The sequence below is a fragment of the Corvus cornix genome, chromosome 1 (genome assembly GCF_000738735.6).
Source record: "Corvus cornix cornix isolate S_Up_H32 chromosome 1, ASM73873v5, whole genome shotgun sequence".
Taxonomy (NCBI): Eukaryota; Metazoa; Chordata; class Aves; order Passeriformes; family Corvidae; genus Corvus; species Corvus cornix.
The window spans coordinates 10859236-10878195 of record NC_046332.1 but is presented as its reverse complement, the minus strand read 5'-3'; the positions used below and the strand labels follow the sequence as shown (position 1 = coordinate 10878195).

Below are 18960 nucleotides of genomic sequence, written 5' to 3'. Positions count from 1 at the left end.
ACCAGGAATCGCTGCTGACTGCTGTTGGCTTCAGCTATTTTGTTGGACACACAGAAAACAGTATTACAGTGTGATCATGGCTGGAACCCTACAAGTGTAATTCACTCTTCTGTTGGGCTTATCTGGTTGTCAGCTTCTTAATTCTCTTCTCAATGGCCTGGGGTACCAGGATGAGGTGTTCATGTCTAGTGTAGATGTGCACATGTGGAAATGCAGTGTATACAAAACATGTATACAACACATGCCTGCCTGCCAGACACTTCCATCTTTTCAATTTTCATGGCTAGCTGTATTTTCTGTAATCAGTATGCTGCTTCTTGCTTTGTACTGAGATTTGCACAGACAAAGTAAGAGTATTTAAATGAGTATTTGAAGGTGAACATTGGCAATGTAGCGTTTCAGTGGTGATGCAGAGACTGACATATTTGTTTTAAAAAAACCCAAAACATACTGTTGTCTTCATTTCTTAGGCTTGTGATATTTCTTCATCAGTCAGGTGCTGACAAAATACGAATAATATTTAATACAGCACAATGAGAACTGTAAATAAAATAAGTGCTTCCTTATATTACCCCCTTCAATCCCACATCCTTAATTATAAGAAGAAAGAAGTGATACAGAAGCTTAAGGAGGTTAGTTGGGGTGATGAAAGAAGATGACTGAGGAATAAGGAATTGTGTTTAACTTTATAAAACATAATATAAACAAACTTCTGAATTTTTTTTTTTTTAATATTGCAAATTATTGTTGAATGTAGGTAGCTCCCCACCCTACCCCCCCCTTTTAAGTGCAAATTTAGAAAATGTTGTGTCTGGCGGAACAGGGGAAGGAGCTCAAGGACCTGATTCTGTACTGGATGCCTTCAAAGGCTAAGAGTGGGAGGTGTAGCTTAGACGTTGAGATTGCAGAAGTTGAAACTGATTTTATATCATGTTTATACCTTCCAGATATGGGTGGGTGCAGAAATGGAGACGAAATTAGAGCCTGTGGTATTAAAGGTAGCCAAGTAGAATTATTAACAGGCAACTGATTAAGGCAACTTTAAAGGGTGGTTTTCACTATTTAAAGATGTTTCCAGACATCACTTTGCTCTGAGATGCACTTTAAAAAAAATTCTGTGCTGTGCAGACAGCCAAAAAGCTGTGCTTGTGAATGTTAAAAATGACCTTGAGCAGAAGAACTCAAAGGCTGTTGGTGGCTTTGTACTGAATAAAATAAACTGGCACAGCAGTGAGAAAAACCTGCATTAAGGTTCAGGGTCCTGATTCAGCAAAATACAGTCTTAAACACAGATACAGTCCTTATTCTTCTGCAAATGCTCGTGTAATTCATGATCAGGACACAAGTTAAATATTAGAATAGGACATATTTGTGAGTGTACGTAGTATGAAGTGTTGATAATGTCCTTAAGTTAGTATCTGAGATGCTTGAAGCAGGAAATGAACCCCCCAAATATGAATGGTGTTATCTGGGCAGGTCATCAGCCTTGTTTTTCTGAGATGCACTTTTTGGAAAGGTGTGCCAGGTTTGGAAGTTACTGTATTTGACAAAACATCTGCAGGAGATTGCTGTGGTGAGAATTTGAGAGTTGTTGGGAGACCTAAATTAGACATCCGGCTTTACTAGCAAGTTGTGGAAGATGCCTGGGTGTTAGTTGAGATCTCAGCAGAATAAGGTTATTTAATTTGTACCACAGAATCATAGAACAGCCTGGGCTGGAAGGGATCTTAAAGATCATCTCATTATACCCCCCTGCCATGAGCAAGGACACCTTTCACTAGACCAGGTAGCTCAGAGCCCCATCCAACCTGGCCTTGAACAATCTAGGGATGTGGTATCCACAACTTCTCAGGGAAATCTGTTCCAGTGCTTCACCACCCTCAACAGTGAAGAATTTCTTCCTATTATTTAGTCTAAAGGTATTTACTGTCAGTTTGAAGCCATTGCCCCTTGTCCTGTCACTCCAGACCTTTGTAAATAGTCTCTCTCCGCCTTGCAGGCTCCCTTCAGGTACTGGAAGGCTGCAATTAGTTCACCCCAAAGCCTTCCCTGCTCCAGGCTGAGCAATCCCAGTTCTCTCAGCCTTTCCTCATAGCAGAGCTGCTCCAGCCCTCTGATCACCTTGGTGGCCTCCTCTGGACTGGCTCCACCAGGTTCCTGTTCTTCCTGTGCTGGGACCCCAGAGCTGGATGCAGCGATGTGCCTGAGAGTGTTGTCCAAAAGCTTCTTGGGCTCTCTCAGATTTGGTGTTGTGACCACTTCCCTGGGGAGCCTCTTCCAGTGCCTAACTATCCTCTGGGTGAAGAACCTTTTTCTAATATCCAACCTAAACCTCTCCAATACAGTTTCATGCCCTTCTCTTGGGTCCTGTCACTGTTCACCACAGTGTCTGCGTCTCCTCTTCCCTTCATGAGGATGTTGAAGACCACAATGAAGTCTCCCCCTCAGTCTCCTCCAGGCTAAACAGACCACTCCCCATATGTCTTCCCCTTCACACCCTTCACCATCCTTGTGGCCCTCCTCTAGATGTTCTCCATATGGAGAATATGAAAAGGATCACAGTAATTGATCACTTTAATCTACATTATTCAGTACTTCTTGCCCTTACCTGTTGCTGTCAAGTAGTAGTTATAATATTAATTTATTTTATACTAGTATAAGTAATTTATTGCATACTAGTATAAGAAGGCCAGCTATATCAAGCATACTTAAAACTAATACACTACTGATAAAGCTTCTTACAAAGTAGATACACCTAATATTTTGTAGTAGCATTAATTTTCATTTTTCTGCCAGACCAAGGGCTGCTTTGGGTACTGCTGGGAAGTTAGGCCAGAAATGTTGGGAAATGTGGTCAGTCACAATATGATTTTTCAGCTTTTTCTGCTAATGCAAATGGGATGTATGGTCCCAAGAGAAAGTTTTTGTCAGTAGCATCCTTAGCAGATATTTTTTGATTTAATAACGGCATCCAAGTGAAAAGAGAATATGTTATAGTAACTTCTGCCATTTTTACCCCTTCTTTTTCTCTGCTGCACTGAGGTACACTGCGTGCAAAATAACTCTTGTGTTTAAAGAATATGAATGTTGTGTATTCAGAATCAAAAGTTAGAAGATGGCAGAATTAAGATTGAGCAGGCAGCCTGTATTTGGGTGGTCTGTAAAATGCTTATCCTGCCCTTTATAGAAAGGGCTTGTGTGTGCTGGTGTGAGTATGCCTGTGGTAGGAACAGGCAGGGAACACGCTTACCTAACTCTGTAGCTTGCCACCCGTGAGAAATTGTAGCCACAAAGACCACTTTCATCGGATGGGTAGAAATGAGTGACTGTCCAACTCCACAGATGTGACATTGTCACAAAGGCTGTGGTTCGGGTGGATGGGTGTGCTGGGAGCTGCTGTAGGCTTGGAGTTGTGGCCAGGTGCTGTATAACTGCACTCACCGCTTCTGTCTGAACCTCCTAGGGACAGCCTGATTTGGAAAGTTTTTACTGAACTGTTGTGGCCCCTGGAAGAAAGCTGCTAATTTGTATTTTTGGCTTTTGGCTTCTAGTTTTGGCAGGGCCACACAATGTGTCCCATACTTGGCAGCAACGACTGTGTGGCTTGAAAGCTTTTGTTGCATCTTTGAGTCACCCTGCTCAGCTGGAACATTGCAATAGGAGTTCTTTGTTTTTGTTTTGGGGGTTTTCACAACACTCGGTGTTTGGAAAACCCATAATATATTTTTGTCTTGTTACACATTGGAGAAACTTAAGAAATCACAGATGTTGCATGGTCATACCATGAAAATTCATTTTAGTGTTTTCTGCTAGGTTAACATGTAACATGGGAACTACTTCTACTGGTCTCTTTTAATCCCTCTTCCTGATAATTGGGGTAAACTGGAAAGTTTTCTAGGAAGCACAGCACAAGGACCCAGTACTACAATCATTGTGTAATAGGCTAAGTGGCTAAACTTTATTTGCCTTTTTTTTTTTGTAAGCCCCCACAGTTGGCTGCCTGGATGGCATCCTGTCATTGAAAGGCTGCAAAAAGAACACCTTTGTGCAGGAAGATCAGTGAATCCTCATGTGTGGGTTGTATCAGTCTCCATTTGCCAGGGTCTGTGATGTGGTGGAAAAGGCACATGAGGTGTGTGCCGCCTCCAGCCTCCTGCTTCCCTGGGGCTGCAGAGCAGAGATGCCGGGGCCTCTGGGGCAGAACAGTCCCTGAGACTGCTCTGGGTAATCTCGGGGGTCCTTCTGACAACCAGGTGCTATGGGAACACCGTGGCCTTCTGTCCAGGTGTAACAAATGCCTTGGAAACCCTAGGCCTGTGGAAAAGCATCTGTATGGTGCAAGTTCCTCCTCTGCTGATGCAGAAGGCATGGTCACTGATGTTACTGAAAAACTAATGCATGAAATTGTTAAAGCCTTCTAACAAGGAGGGTGCTTTGTGAGAAGAGCTGTGGTTCTTGGGAGTGAATCTATTTTAGTGGTAGGTGAAGGGTAGTGTTATAGCAGTTGCGACATAACTGCAAAGCTGTATCCTTCTTCAGTAAACTTAAATGTGTTTTGTTACCGTGTAACAGACTATAGTGCTTAGAAAATGACTGTACAAAACCAGAATAAACGAAGCCTTCTGTGCTCAAGCAGAGAAGAATCACAACACCCTCTGCTGGTACGAGTGACTCCTTCCTTTTCTCCTCAAGGACTTGCCTGGTGGATATCCTAGAAACAGTAAAAGGTAATTCTGAAGTGTGATGCTGGCTCCTTTTGATTAAGCTTTGAGGTTATTTTAACCCATTTGTGTTTATTTTTTTTCCCCTTGTAGAAATTGACAGTTTAATCTGACCAATAACATACCACCGCTAAAACAGACGGGGAGAAGGTGGTGATGCCTTTTTCTTCTCGTTCAGATGTGGGGATCCATGTTGCTTTCTAACTAAGCATACTCCTAACTTGGCAAAATTTTACTGGAGGTGGAGTTGGCGATTCTATGTGCAAATACACTTCTGGAGAAAGCACCCATCCCTTCGATATGCCGATAGTTGTATTTGAATAACGCTGCTAAATCCATTGGGTAAACTTGTGGTTTCATAGAGTAACCATGTGTTCCTAGGGCCTTTCCTAGAGGTTATCTCTGCCTCTGTGTCACTTGTGAGATGATGAGCAGTCGCAGGCAGGCTGGGCAGTTGGTTTATTTGTTTTTGTTTCCCCTGTGTGTACAGTCATGCTCTCCAACTCTTGGTAGGCCCGTCGCATGTTAATATCCTCTGCTGTGCTTCCTGCTTGGCTTGGGATGACTGGGAAGGAAATCACAGGTTAGGATGAGAAGTGGTCACTTTTTAATTTCTTCTCATAAAACATGTCTGATGCCTGCCACAGCAACCCTCTGTGTGTTCCTGACCCCCCCCTCCTCCTTACCTGCCTGGCCTTAACATGCTCAACATGCTGTGGTGGGTGCTACTGCTTCCACTTGGAAAAAGCATCTTCACCCGGGATATTTGTGGAGGGAGCAGAGGCACCGAGCTCCTCTGTGCATCCTGCGAGCTGGGTCTGTCCCCACAGAGTGCTGGAAAAATGGCATTTCCAGCTGCGGGGGAGGCGAGGGATGGGCTGGCGGTGCCAGGGAGCCGTCTGGGTGCTCGGCGGGAGGAAGAGCCCCGTTCCGAGTAAGTGGTGCCTTACATAATTTGGTTATGAAAGAATTGCTGCGGGTTGAGCCTCCCTCGGTGCATTCGAGAGCGTCCCTCCAGCATTGCCGCCTGCACGGGAAGGGTTAAGAGGAGACAACATCCTGTCAGAGACCTTGTTTTTAATTTTGCCTCTCACACTGGCACAGATCCGGCTAAGAGCAGCCCAGATTAGTTCGGGAAAACCTTTGAAGAGATTTAAGATGTCCTTCAGCCAGTTTGAAGGTTTTTGTCTTGCAAATCCAGTACAAGGGCGCCTGCAGGCATCTCGACCCTTGCTGTGCTGCTGATGCAGCTCAAGGTCACGCTAACCCGCCCTGTGACATTCAACGACACACACACACACAAAAATTATGCGGTGAAACTGCTTCAGCATTCAGCCAACCAACAACTTCCTCAGTTCCTCACTAAAGGAAGAAGTGTATACATTTTTTTTTCTTTTTGTCTTTTTTTTTTTTTTTTTTTTTTGGCTTCGTAGATTTTTGCTGCAGGAAATAATCCAGGATTTCTGGTGTGTGTGATGACAAGGTCATTTCTTAATTAGAACACATGTAAAGAACAAAGCTAAATGGCTTCAAAACAGCTTTGTAGTTGATGGAGAGGATTTAAATTATTTAAAGAGATAGTCACCCAAGTATGATGGAAACTGAATTCTAAACACATTAACTCTTTCAGTACTCTACGGTTTCCATATGCTACTCAAAGAAAATGTCAAATTTGATGAGCCATTATTGCAACTGCTGTTAAATGAGCATTTTTACATCTATTTATAGTTAGTGTTCTATTATCCTGTCTCTTATCAGAGTTACGACAGCAAGATTTTTTTTAAAACAGTGGAATACTCAGTGGTTATAGATCAAGAGATAGCTATAGGAAATTGCTTGTTGGAGATCAGTGGCTTAATTTCTGCTCCATCTCATATTTTGATGAATGTATTAGCATAAATATATGTACTCATGTGTGAGTACATGTATGAATTATAGTGCAAGTATACAGGTATTATTCAGAGCTGCCTCTGGGAGGAATCTGGACTCCTGTCCTCAGTGCTCAACGTGGTTTCAAGGCATAAGAACATATTAAAGGTGGGTTTGGGATTAGGGAATGAGAAATGAAAGGAGAGAATTGACAAGAAATGGCAACTTCACTTAGTTTGAAATGACTGTGAGCTGGCTGGGAAGAGGAGACGGCATCTTGGAATTTGAATTTTGTTCTTCTAATTTGACTGTCACTTTGACTCAAAGCACCTAAATACAAAGGTGTTGGTACCACTGTCTCGACCATGGTTTGACGTGGCTGTATGTTAATTATTCATACTTTTAATCCTATCCTCCTATTTTCCTTATTCTGTTTTCTAGGCTTCTTACTCTGTAAATGCCAGGGACTAGTAAGGTGACCACCCATCTGTGGTTGCCTTGGGCATGCAGAGCCCCAGGTATCCATGGGTAGCCCTCGCCTGTTTAAAGGGTTGACCTGATGCACTGGAGGAGAAGCTGGATTTACTGTGGTCTGTAGGACCTGCCTTTTGGTGCCAGCACACAGTAACTTCACAGGCTGTCCGCTTAATAAAATAGGGCAACAAACCACTTGTGAGTTTTTCACTAAGGTGTAAAAGGCAAAAAAATCATGGAGTAGTAACTTTGCTTGCAAACTTTAGGCTCTATATATGCTCAGAGATGCCACTGCATGATTTGTGTGAGAACTGAAATGTGGAGAAATTAGTCTTCCCCTCTCATCAAAAATCTAGCACTTAACTCAGATTTAAGTGCTTCAAGAGTAACTGACATAAAATTTATTAGGGGGTTTAATTTTTCTGGTTGTATTTGTTCTTGGTTCATTTTTTTTCCCCGGGGTAAATGTTGTTCAGTTGGAACTTGTGGTGCAGCAAATGTCAAATGGAGTGTACTTACTAGAAAGAGATTGTGCTGGCTCTGAGGTCCTCCTGAGAAAGGAGGAAACTGCATTTGCCAGGATAAAGAGGGCAGATTGGGTGCTACAACTTCTTTCCTCTTTGGGCTGCCTTTTTTTTTTTTCCTTTCCCTGCACTGTCTGGCTTGTGAGAAGAAAACGACAGAGGGAAACAGGCTCCACACAAGGAAGACACGGATAAGAAAAAACTGATGTGCTCTGTGAAATCTGTATATTCCTGCCCTTGCCTGGGGTGTGCTGTGCCCTTAATATTATGGGAGACCTAAGCTCACCTGCTAGTAATTTCTAATTTACTGTCCTAATTCATCGATTTGTTATCACTAATTGTACTTCATTTACTTCTGTGTAGTTTCCAGTACCTAAAGGGTTGAAAGGTTGCTGTAATTGGCACCCGCAGCTGCTCTTTCTTTTGACAGGGGATAATTTTGCAGCCTATGCTTTGTGTGACAGCTGCCTAATTGGGCATTCTCCCCTTGTAGCAAGCCTGCCTCCTCCAGCCTCCCTGCTGACAAATGGTGGTGGATTATAGATGAGGACACGCTGACCCGTTCGACCTTGCTGAGGCAGCGGGGAGGGGCCTCCTGCTACTTGAGGGAAGCTTTGGGTCATTTAAAGGACAAGGTCATGAGCCAGGTGGGGAAATGACATGGTATCACATGACAATAGCCCGATGACACGGTCAGTATGTCAAGGACAAGCTCATCAGTATTGATTAACGCTGCTTTTTGCTGGTGTCTCTGTGAAGCCACTGGTATTTCAAAAATATTTTGCTAATTTGTCCTAGGTAAAGTGCCGGGCGTTATTTTGGGGGTTACTTAGGGGAGCATTTGTGCAGTGCTTTCTTCTCAATACACATCACATGCAAAAGCAGTGTTTTTAAAACCCCACCAATGATAATTTGTAGGGTTCATCTTGATGGTTTTGGTAAAATGTTCATCTGGCTGTACTGGAAGGAAAATGCCAGGAAGGATGCATGACAGGGCAGAACTTGATGGGGGGAAAAATCCCTGCTTTGAAATTTCAGTGTTTCACTTTTCACTCCTTCAAAGGCACATATATGAACCTTTATGAAAACACATGTATCCACGTATGTACAGCTGACTGGAATGTCGGAAAAGCGTTCATTTAAAGAGAACCAAAGAGAAAAGTTAAATATAAATTGGATATTTAAAGAAAAGGTCTTATATCAGCTCAAGGGTGATACAGTTAAGATAATGCCCTGCCTATTTTAAGAACTAAAACAGTATCCAACTATGCCAGGCAATAAAAACCTGCTAAGTGGGTTTTCGAAAACGTTGTGAATACAAGTGACAATGTTTTGAGAGCATCTTCATGTTGCATTTCTATGCTAATAAACTTCAAGGTAAATGAACAGCTTGTTTGACATTTGCTATGTTAGACAATAATAAAATGCTTTCTTCTGGAGTAATTAGACTTGATAGATTGATTATGTTAAGAGGTAAAGATAAATACAATCTGAAAGAGAACTCTCTCGAAGGGGAGTTAGTGCCTGTTTTTGAACTTTGCCGCTGTGGTTCTGGTTTAGCCAATGCCTGGTGCTGCATCTCACACACGTGTGTGCACAAGCCTGCACACACACACACACAGAGACACATTCACAAACATGCAGACACGCGTGGTGTGCACGGAGTTCTGAGGAGCCGGGAGAGGAGCGTTCACCTCTGAGCCCAGTTCCCTTCTCCGAGAGATCTGATTTGTTGTGGGAAGCTGTTGTGTCTGAACCTCGTCAGTTCACCGGGATGTAATTTTACTCCCCCGAGGTAAAAAGCCGTCAGTGGTAAAGTGTGATAAATTAGTTCACTCAAGTAGATGCGCGTGCGTGCGTGTGTGTTTAATTCTGACCTTGCTGTGCATGTGTTGAGCTGCTCTCGGTGCCCGAGTCAAGCCTGGTGGAGGTTTAATCCTGTGCCCTTGTACGCGTATACTTGATTAGTAGTTGTGGTTATCTCAGCAGAAGACATTCTGCCCTCCTCCTTGTATTGGTCGGGACCCAGGCATTGGGGAGTCAAGTCGAAGGAGAAAGAAAAGAGATTTTGCATTAGTATTCTATGAAAGCCTTACTGTCTGCAGAACAAATTGATTGCTACAGTGTACCTGTGCTTGGCACCACTGCTGTGAAAGAAAGGTATGGTTGTAATCTGTTTTATTGTATTACATATTGTGACACTCCAGGAATGTTTAACATTCGGCTCTTCTATGACACACGCTAGCAGTCTGAGGAAAGAAAAATACGTGAATGAATGAAAAGTGTGCGAGGCTGTCGTATCGGCAGCTTTGTTTACTACAGCGAACTAAGTAGCCCCTGCTAATGAGACAAATTTATGTGCCAATGGCAACGTAAGGAGAAGATTAACTGAATTCTCTGTATTATATTCAGTTACATCAGTGTCAGTAGTTGCTACGTACCTACACAGATAAAATTCTAATTAATGTTTTAAGGGGGTTTTGATTTAGCTTTTAGCAAGATGATAAATATGAAATATACTTGAACATGGATGTGTTTGCCTCTTTAAATGCGAAACTGTGTTGTTTTTTCCTAGTTATCAATCTGCTGTGCTGGTCCTACGTGTTTGTGAGGGGGGTATGTGAGGGGGTGAGGGGAGGTATAAAAACCAGCAAATCTTAGATGTGATGCTGTGATAAACGGCACGAGAACAAAGCTGAGGAAAAGTCTTACAGGATTTGAGTCTTCATATCTCACACACACACACCCCCACCACCACCCCTCTTAGTAATGCATAAATATGCACCCTTATTTTAGTGGGAAATCTAGGGCTCTTCGTTTCCTTAACCCAGTTGTAGACTTTACATAGTTGATTCTCTGGTTTTACAGATGCTCAGCTGATGTCAGTTGTGTGGGAAGTATGAAGCACTCCATTAATAAAACTCAGGCTGTTTCACAGAGGGCTGTGCTTAGTGCTTCATTCTTGGCATCACTGAAATTGTGGTGGTGATTATTTGGATGTTTGGTTGTGGTCACTCCAAAACATCTGAAGTATCTGCTCTTGTCATGCAGACATTCCTGACTAATTAAGTTTAGGACAGGTGGCAGACTCCTCCTGGGCATTTAAATCTGCGTGTAAACCTAATCTAATAACTTGATGAGAAAATGAAAATCCATCTTTTCCTGGTGTGTTATCACCACACACAAGCCACAGAGGTATTTGTGAAATCCTCTCTCTGCTCTTTGTCCTGGCAGGTGACAAGTAAATGAGTTGCTTTAAGGAAATGAGGGACTTGGAAAATGCTCACTGCTGAGCAGCAGTCATGCACTGTAATAGTTACTTCTGTCATATGGCCTTGCTGACTTAAGATTAACACTTTATGGATGCGGGGTATATTTATATGGGTGTACCCTTGAGCTTACATTTTACACCTTTCAAGGAGTGTGAATACAGCCTTATACATGCAAGTTGTTGATCTTCGAGATCCTTAGGCAGCTAAGAAAATTTCTAAGAACTCCAGTTCGGGAGGCTTTGTGATGTGACTGTTTGAACTCTAATATGATGACTTTAGTTGCAAATAATTAGTCAAAACTTACTTGTTCAAACCAAATATTTTGTGAGTAAGCTATTCTTCCCCCTGAATTACTTTTTCTTTTTTTCAACATAAACACATGTTGTAACAAAACCAGAAGTTGTTAAAAACAGTTGCACAATTTACACAGCAGATGGGAGGATCCAGGGACTTCACCATATTTAACCAGGTTTTGGAAGTGAATTTCAGTAATGCTATAGAAATGGTTAATTCTTACCTCAAATTCTGAATTCATTTTTTGTAGATTTTAACCAGTTAGTGACAGGAGGTTGAGTTCTGAAGAAAGTGTTAGGTAAATACAGGTTGTTACTGCATTTCAATGCAATTAACTTTTGTTCATAAATAATTCAACCTATGACTTTAAATAAATGATCAGAGGAAAAGAAAATGAATGACATGTGATTAAATCCAAGTTCTTGAAAACATTTTACCAGTCAAGAATCCTGTGACTGCCTTGGGTCTTCTTATAATTCCTCTGTAGAAAAAAAGCCAGTTTTGAGAGTTGTTGTGGGTTTTGCTTAGTTTTGTTTTTTGTCAATTCTCAGCGTATCATTAGAGATATGAGGTAGACTCTGCAGATCATAGTTAAAAGAAGACTGATGATGTGTTATTTTTCATTTTGTCTTGATTTTCTTAGTGCCATGAAATATACCAGCTTCGGTAGCCCATGATTTTTCCTTGTTTTCTTTTTTTTAATGGAAAGTAGAAGGATGTCTGCCGAATTAAAAATTTTACTGCCAACTTTACTGAATGAGCATGACTGATGACATTAGAATCTTGATGAGAATTTTGGAATACAGCTTGTTCTGGGGTAGACTGCTATATTGTGGATGAGGTGGTGAAGAAGAAACCAAATGAGGAAGAAAACCCAAACACAACCTTACCCAAATAAGTTGGATTTTAAAAACAGTTCTTGCTTATTTTGGAGGTATGCAGTTGATTCCAGTATTGGTTAGCTGTATCACACAGCTTTTCCTCTGGAAATACTTAATCAAGTGTTAAGTAAGAGTTGATGCTTGAGTGTTATTATCAATTTAGGCAGATTTTAGAGGTGAATTCCAGATTAGATCTATTTTTGAAGGGTGGCTGTGCTCTGCTTGAGATTGTGAAATGCTTGTTCCCCATCTCCACCGCTTTTCTTTCTGTTAACGTGCTCTACCATAGTAGAGAGGAAGTGGAGGTGTTGCGTAACTTCAAGTAAATAGATTTTCTGTGCAGATACTGAAGGCAGCCTTAACTCAAGCAGTGCTGTCACTACCAGAATCCTGCTAATGCTAAAGGCAGTTGTGTAATTAACGGCCTTGTGTACTGAACTGAGACTGCTGCGAAACCTCTGGAGGGAATTATTGTGTCTATCGTGTTGGTTAACTTTCCCTGAAAATAAAGTGTGTTGCTGATACTTTGTTGGGGTGACAGGGGAGGATTTTGCAAGGCCTGATGAAACAACTCTGGCATCTTTTTCCTGACCACTGGACAAAGCATCTGCAGCAGCAGAGCCAGGTTGAACGGTTGAAATGGAGCTGTTAATAAAAATAAGATTAATTTTGCTTGAGGAGATGAGTGTGGTAAGATAAGAAAATAGAAAGCCGCACTTGAAACTCAGTGTTTTTTAGATGTTTTTGTTGTAAGATCATGTAAAGAATTTGGACCTTGTTTTGATACTAGTGCCTTACCTAGGGCAATGGTGGTAAATGGTCTAGAATAGATGAAAATTATTAGTCATTTTTTGTCTAATCTGTTCTCCTGAAGCCATTTGTAAAACCTTGTTAAAAGTTCCAAAGTTCCAAATACCTTTTTTTTTTTTTTTTTTCTTTGTTTGGATCTTTGTTTCTGCAGCATCAGCTGTAGGTGGCACTGACTATTAGCAATTAGAAGTTTTGGATGCCTCCCCTCCTCCCAGACTTAGATGTTTAAGTCACTGGCAACTGCTTGATCCATTTTTCTCTCACTCTGGCAAAGAGTACGGAGTATGGCAGGTATCTGTGAGTTCTACAAATGAATAGGTATAGGAGCCAAGTTATTTACTGAGTTTGGTCAGTTTGGAAACTTCCAGCTTTTGAAGCTAGAATTTGAGTTTGTACAAGCTCATTAGGAAAAATGCTAATATCGATTACTAAGGGGGAGCAAACTCATTTCTGCAGGCTTAGTTCTAGTTACTAGTTACTAGTTAGGAGTTACTAGTTACTAGTTAGGAGATTTGCAGAGGAGGCTCAGTCGGGCTTGGTGTAATTCAGGATTCCAGAGGATGGGAACCACCGAGCAGTTCAGCACATGCAAAAAAAAGCTCTGTGTGTGGAGTCACTTGGCAGCTGCAGCATCAGTTCCTTCACTGCCCTGCTGCTGGCACAGGCTGCTGCAGTTCTGCCTTTTTGCTGGTGTAACCTGGGATGAATGCACACCCTGTGTCCCTCTGAGCTGCGAGTGTATTACAGCTGAATTAGACTGGTAAAAGGCAGGTTTTAAAAGCTTTCAAAAGCAAGGAATTAAAAATGGACCTGTTTGGGAAGGAAGTGCTTATGTATGTGTACAGACATTCATACTTTGCTATGAGAGACCCTTGCTTCAGGGTAAAAAGGACTTCATTGTTCTTGGTTAGGAAAGAGATTGAAACTGGGCAGTAGATCAGAAGAGCTTCTGCTGTGCAGTGGTCTTTGCAGCTCCAATCCATGTTCTTGCCCAGCTCATTAAGACTGCTTCATCATGTTAGATCCCTGAGAAATAGGGAAAGTTTGTGGAATTATATTTTTGTCGATAATGCTATCATTCGTGTTTAGTTCAGTACTGATGGTGATACTTTAGTTCAGTACTGGTGTTTTCTTGGAGGGAACATTGTTTCAGCAGGTATAGTGGAATACCCATATTGACTGTATTTGACTGACACACATCTCCATCTGAGGGTGATGGGAGTGCCAGTAATTTTTCTTATTTTGGAAGAGAAAGGCATTTACTGTAGTGTGCAATTCCTACTCCTTTAGTAGTAAGCACCGTTATTTCGTTAAGTTTAGGGTATCCAATTGTTGTTTTGTTTCACTAGTAGGGGGAAAAAAAAACCAAAAATCAAAATGCCCACAAATTGTAGAGAGAGAATATCTTGTAATTCAGCTGAAATTCAGAAAATCTTTCTTCATTTGCAATGGATATGGGGCTCACGTGTTACTTGGCAAGTGGCTTAAACTTCTCCTGTCCTCATTGCTGTTCCTCATGTGTAGAGCAGCAATATTCCAAAGCACTGGTGTGATACATTCATGGATGTTCCTAAAGTGTTCTGTTTTGTTCCAAGGTGGAATCTCTTTTTTTTTCTTGCAATTTTGACAGTACCCAGTAGCCTCCAACATGGTTTAGACCCACGCAGTGCACGTAATGAGAGGTCCTGGTGAACAACGGAGGAGTGAAATTACTATGATCAGTCTGTAAATAGCAGCAGCCATCTAACATCAGATATTTAGATGTCAGATTGAAATAGGTCTTTGGTAACTGAAATGCCTCTTACTTGTTAGTTTGCTTGTGAGTGGGTTTTTTTTTAATGACCTCAGTTTATGTATTAGAAATATGGAACTTAATTCCGTAGTTCACTCAAATCCAAAATAGTTTGGGATTTTATTTCCATATTCATGTAGTGAACGGCTAAGTCTATGAAAGTCCTTTCTGTTCTTAGGATGTTGCTTATACTCTGCAGCTTGGTGGTGGAGTACATCAAGATTATTTTTTTATTGGTATTATTAAGTTTTTAAATTATGGTTGTATGTTTCATCGAAAAAAAACCCCAATACTTAGTCAACTTCAAACATTTTCTTCTTCTCAGCTTTTCTACCTGTGACTGTCATTTCACCAGAGAAAATAATTTCATGGAAGGGTAGTTCAGATGCATGTTTTGTGTAATTTGCAAGTGTGGACACTTGCACACAGTTACAGCTGACAGAGTACAGTCAACGGTGGAAGAAGTATCTTACCAACAGTTCCCTGCTCCTACGAGAATTTCTTCTGTTCTCCAAGATTTATGAGGTCACAATGTCAAAGGTTTTTGTAGCATTCAGCTAAGCATGATGGAGTGCAAGCCAATTTGAAATCAAAAATGGCTGGATGAGCTTTACTGTTCAAAAATTAAACTCATAATCAAATTTGCCAATTAAACAAAAATAAATGTTAAACAAGAGAGATTTTAGTACCTGAAGTGGCAAAGATTGTGCATACATATCCCTATCAAGTAGTCTGGGTTTTCTGGATGTGTATTAGAAAGACTGTCATAAACACTATTAGATTTCTTGTGATCATTATGTGTGAGGAACATGGATCATGCTTGATCTTAAAAAATACGCATTTGCTTTAAGTAAAGTAATTAAAGTGAAATACAAGAATTCATGGAAAAACTTGAGAAAGATGTTTTCAGATACATTAGCAAAAAGGAGCTTGTTGTTACTCCATGTTCTTGAATCATCTACATCTTGCCAAGCAGCTAGCAAAAATAAGTTGCATTCGGTGCATGCTTTGTATCTTATATGTAGAAGTGAATTGCAAGAGCAGTTTAAGTCTGTTAATTTTCATTTTGGAATCTTAGTCCCCATTCCCTGATATAAGTGGAGCTTTTGGTCCTGAGTGGTGATGGATAGACAGTAATTTACTGGTTTTTCACCTTCTTTCCCTCCCACCTGTTTTTCAGCAGCAGATTAGAGTCAAGATGTTTTAGATCTTCCAATCCTTCCTCTTGTTCCATTGGTCAAAATCACAGTAAAAATATTGTAAACTCCTGAAAATTTTGGACTTTCCATCCATATGCATTGTGACAATGCTTACTGCAGTTCAGTGGAAATGCTTCCTACAACATAGTGGACAAATACAGCTGGTGTTTTAGGGACCATGCTACCTAGAATTTCAGCTCCGGCCTTATATTTTAGCGAAGCACGTTGATTATAATGTTTTACGTGTGCAGTATCTGACATCATCTCGTTTCTGCTCTTCTGTTTTTTACTGTTCAGGACTTCATGCTGGTGGGGCAGTGTCCTAGGCAGCTTGAATAGCCTCACTATCTTCTCCTGGTATTGATGCTTTTCATCCTCCTTATACATACTTTTTCCCTACAGTCCTTCCTTTTCTGCTTCGTTATCTCTCCGTCTCATCGAAGTTTGTAAGCACTTCGGGGTCATCGTCTGAATTTACATGAATATAAAACATTTTACAATAGTAATTACGCCAAATATCAAGCACAGACAGACTTGCTCTCATAAAGCTGGCAGCATATAAAGAAGACAAGTGGAATTTGCATCCTGGTTGGTTATTCTTGGTCACCCAAACTGTTCCCTTCCAAAGTGCTACAAGCAAGCTCTGGTTTACATGATTTAGGAGAGAGATACCGAAGCGACTTTGGAAGTGAGGGTTATGTTTTGTTTGCAGTAAAACAGAATTCAGATGTAGACCCAGTAAATCAAACCCCTCTGGTTTGAGGAGGAGAACTTATGTTCCAAAAAAATGGAGAACTTGCAGTATTAAGTCTGCTGTTTGGGCTCGGAAGATTATTTCATTAAGGCAGCTGAGAAACAGAAAGCTTCCTTTGTTTCATCAAAGGAGGTCTGGGTTTATGCTTAGCTGGTCTGTGGGACAGGTGCTCTCTCAGCCTTCACCTTGCTCCTCAGAAGTTTCCTCATCGATGTCATCATTTGTTGTCATGATTAAGTGAATAGCTATGGTCTCTCTGAAAAGAAGTATCTCCTTTCTTTCCTAGGAGCAGTATTTTTTCATTCTCTGGTCTTCTGTGCCTCTGTCCCCTCTGAAGTGAAAGCAGATTGCATCAGGGTAGGGATATTGTCATTGTACCAGCTGGAGAAGTGAAAGAGCTTTCACTAGTTTTTTAAAAGTAGCAGCTCAAGAGAAGGGGGAGCCCTTTGATGCTATATTTTAGCCCTTCTACATTATATTTTAGGTCTTTTGTACCCCTTTCTCCCTATCATTAATCTTTGTGTTCTGTTGATCTTTTAGTGTATATCATTCTTTCCTTCCCTTCCAATCATATGTAGTAAAAGAAAGGTATTGGGTGAAAACTGTGTTACTACAGCAGCACATATTGTTGTACTGCAAAACCAATAAATGCATTTTTTCTTCTGTAAGAGGAAAAGAAAACATACTTATTTTGGAGGCCAGTGTTGCTCTAGGGCTTCATTTAATTGCTGTCCAGCTGAACTTGTCAGCATCTCACAGGTGCAGATGTATTTGTTTTAAACTTCATATAGTCTGTGATGAGAGAAAGGGAACAAACAAGTCTGTGAGGAAAGGCAAGCAACATACATCGTTTGTGTTTTGGCTTGTGGTCTTGCAGGAGGTATTTTGGTGGATTTGGATTAATTTTGGTCTGGTAATTTACTGTGGAGGAGAGGAAGAAAGAGCCTCCAGAGTGTAGATGATCTTCGCCTGGGGAGCAGTGCAGAAGCATAATGGAATTTCCTGTGTGAGAGGTGCCTGAGTATTGCAGCAAAAATGAATGTTTGTGGAAACAAAAGGGTAAGGAAAAAGGACACAATAAGTGGTTAGGTTATGTGGATAGAAATGAAAGTTATTAATGTCCATAGAACTCAGATGAGAAATTTTAAACTTAATCTAGTGCAAGAGAAAAACAATTGAAAAGTTGAAGTAAAGGGTTATATGAACAGAGTGTCTTCAGGGGAAAGATTACAATAACAGCTGTGTTTTGTGTAGTGTGGAATGGTCTTTGGATGTCATTAACGTTACACGAGTGTGGGTTGTGGAAGTGGGGAGCTGAGGGACGACTGAATGAGAATAATGATGATAATAGCAGAAGAAAATGAGTAAGATTTTAGAGAAGCAGAATGCAATGCCAAGGGTGTGTTGCGTGTTCTTGGTTTCTTTTTGGTTGTTTGTTTGGGGCTTTTTTTAGTCATGGTGGGTAAACGGATAGTGGGAGTGTTAGAATAAAGATAATCTCCCGATGACAGCATTTTTTCACAAAGTGGGTAGTATTAACCAGGCAAGGAGACCTATCCCCTCTCTCCTGGCAGGTTACCTTTACCACCTTGCTCAGCTCAGTGCCATTTGTCAAGCTCTGATACTCTCACAAATCGACCACAAGTATAACCAACTTTGGGGGGAAACTTAATTTTAGCTTTGAAACCTCATTAAGAAGTAAGACAGGCTCCCTTTCATGAGCTAACACTGAATTAACAGAATGAGTTTCCTGTTACTGTAGAAATATAATTATTTTCCACCGTAAGTTTCTGCATCCTGATTATAATATATTTATTTTTGGCAGGGAGGAGTGAAAAGCAGATTCACAAAGATCCTGCATTGACACTTGAAAGGTATGAGTTTCTGCTATGAACTTGAAAAGTTTATTAACCTCTATTTTTTCTCACCCGGGTCATGGAGTGGTAACTTTGTCTCACTCACAGTAGCTTTGGTCCTTACCCCGCTTACGAATCCCTAGTCAGAAGATGGTTCATTTCACATCCCTGTATAGTCCTGATCTCGTTCTCCTGAGATTGCTATCTAGGGTGCCAAGGTAACAATCTGCCGAGTTTCCTGAGAGGCTGAAGACATGTTCACTTGCCCACCAGAACTTCTGGCTTTTTCTCAACAGATGGATTTTAAATTGCATGCTTTTAAGAGCATGTAGTCCATTGAGAAGATGTTTTGGGTTGTGGGTTTTTTATGGGCTTTTTTCCCCTCTGGTATTGCTTTGTTGTCCTCTTTGGCTTGTACCTCCGTTTCCAGTATGATTTGCTTCAGCATTTATTTGGTATTTGGGAGTTGTTTGTTGTTCTGTAAGATTCTGCAGATACTCACAAGTCTTAACTG

General features: G+C 41.0%; 1 protein-coding gene across 6 annotated transcripts in view; it reads left to right on the top strand.

Annotated features, from left to right (window-relative positions):
- NRIP1 (nuclear receptor interacting protein 1) overlaps positions 1-18960 on the top strand; it is a 94995-nt gene that overhangs the window by 53550 nt on the left and 22485 nt on the right. For 4 of the 6 annotated variants that reach the window (XM_010399533.4, XM_039556284.1, XM_039556308.1 and 1 more), the window contains one exon: positions 18416-18464. The exons of 1 other annotated variant lie outside the window; for it this stretch is intronic. The gene's annotated coding sequence lies outside the window, so the exon portion shown is untranslated. Of the gene's footprint in view, positions 1-9727; positions 9749-18415; positions 18465-18960 lie in introns of those variants that run through there. One more of the 6 variants, XM_019285929.3, reaches the window with a different exon arrangement.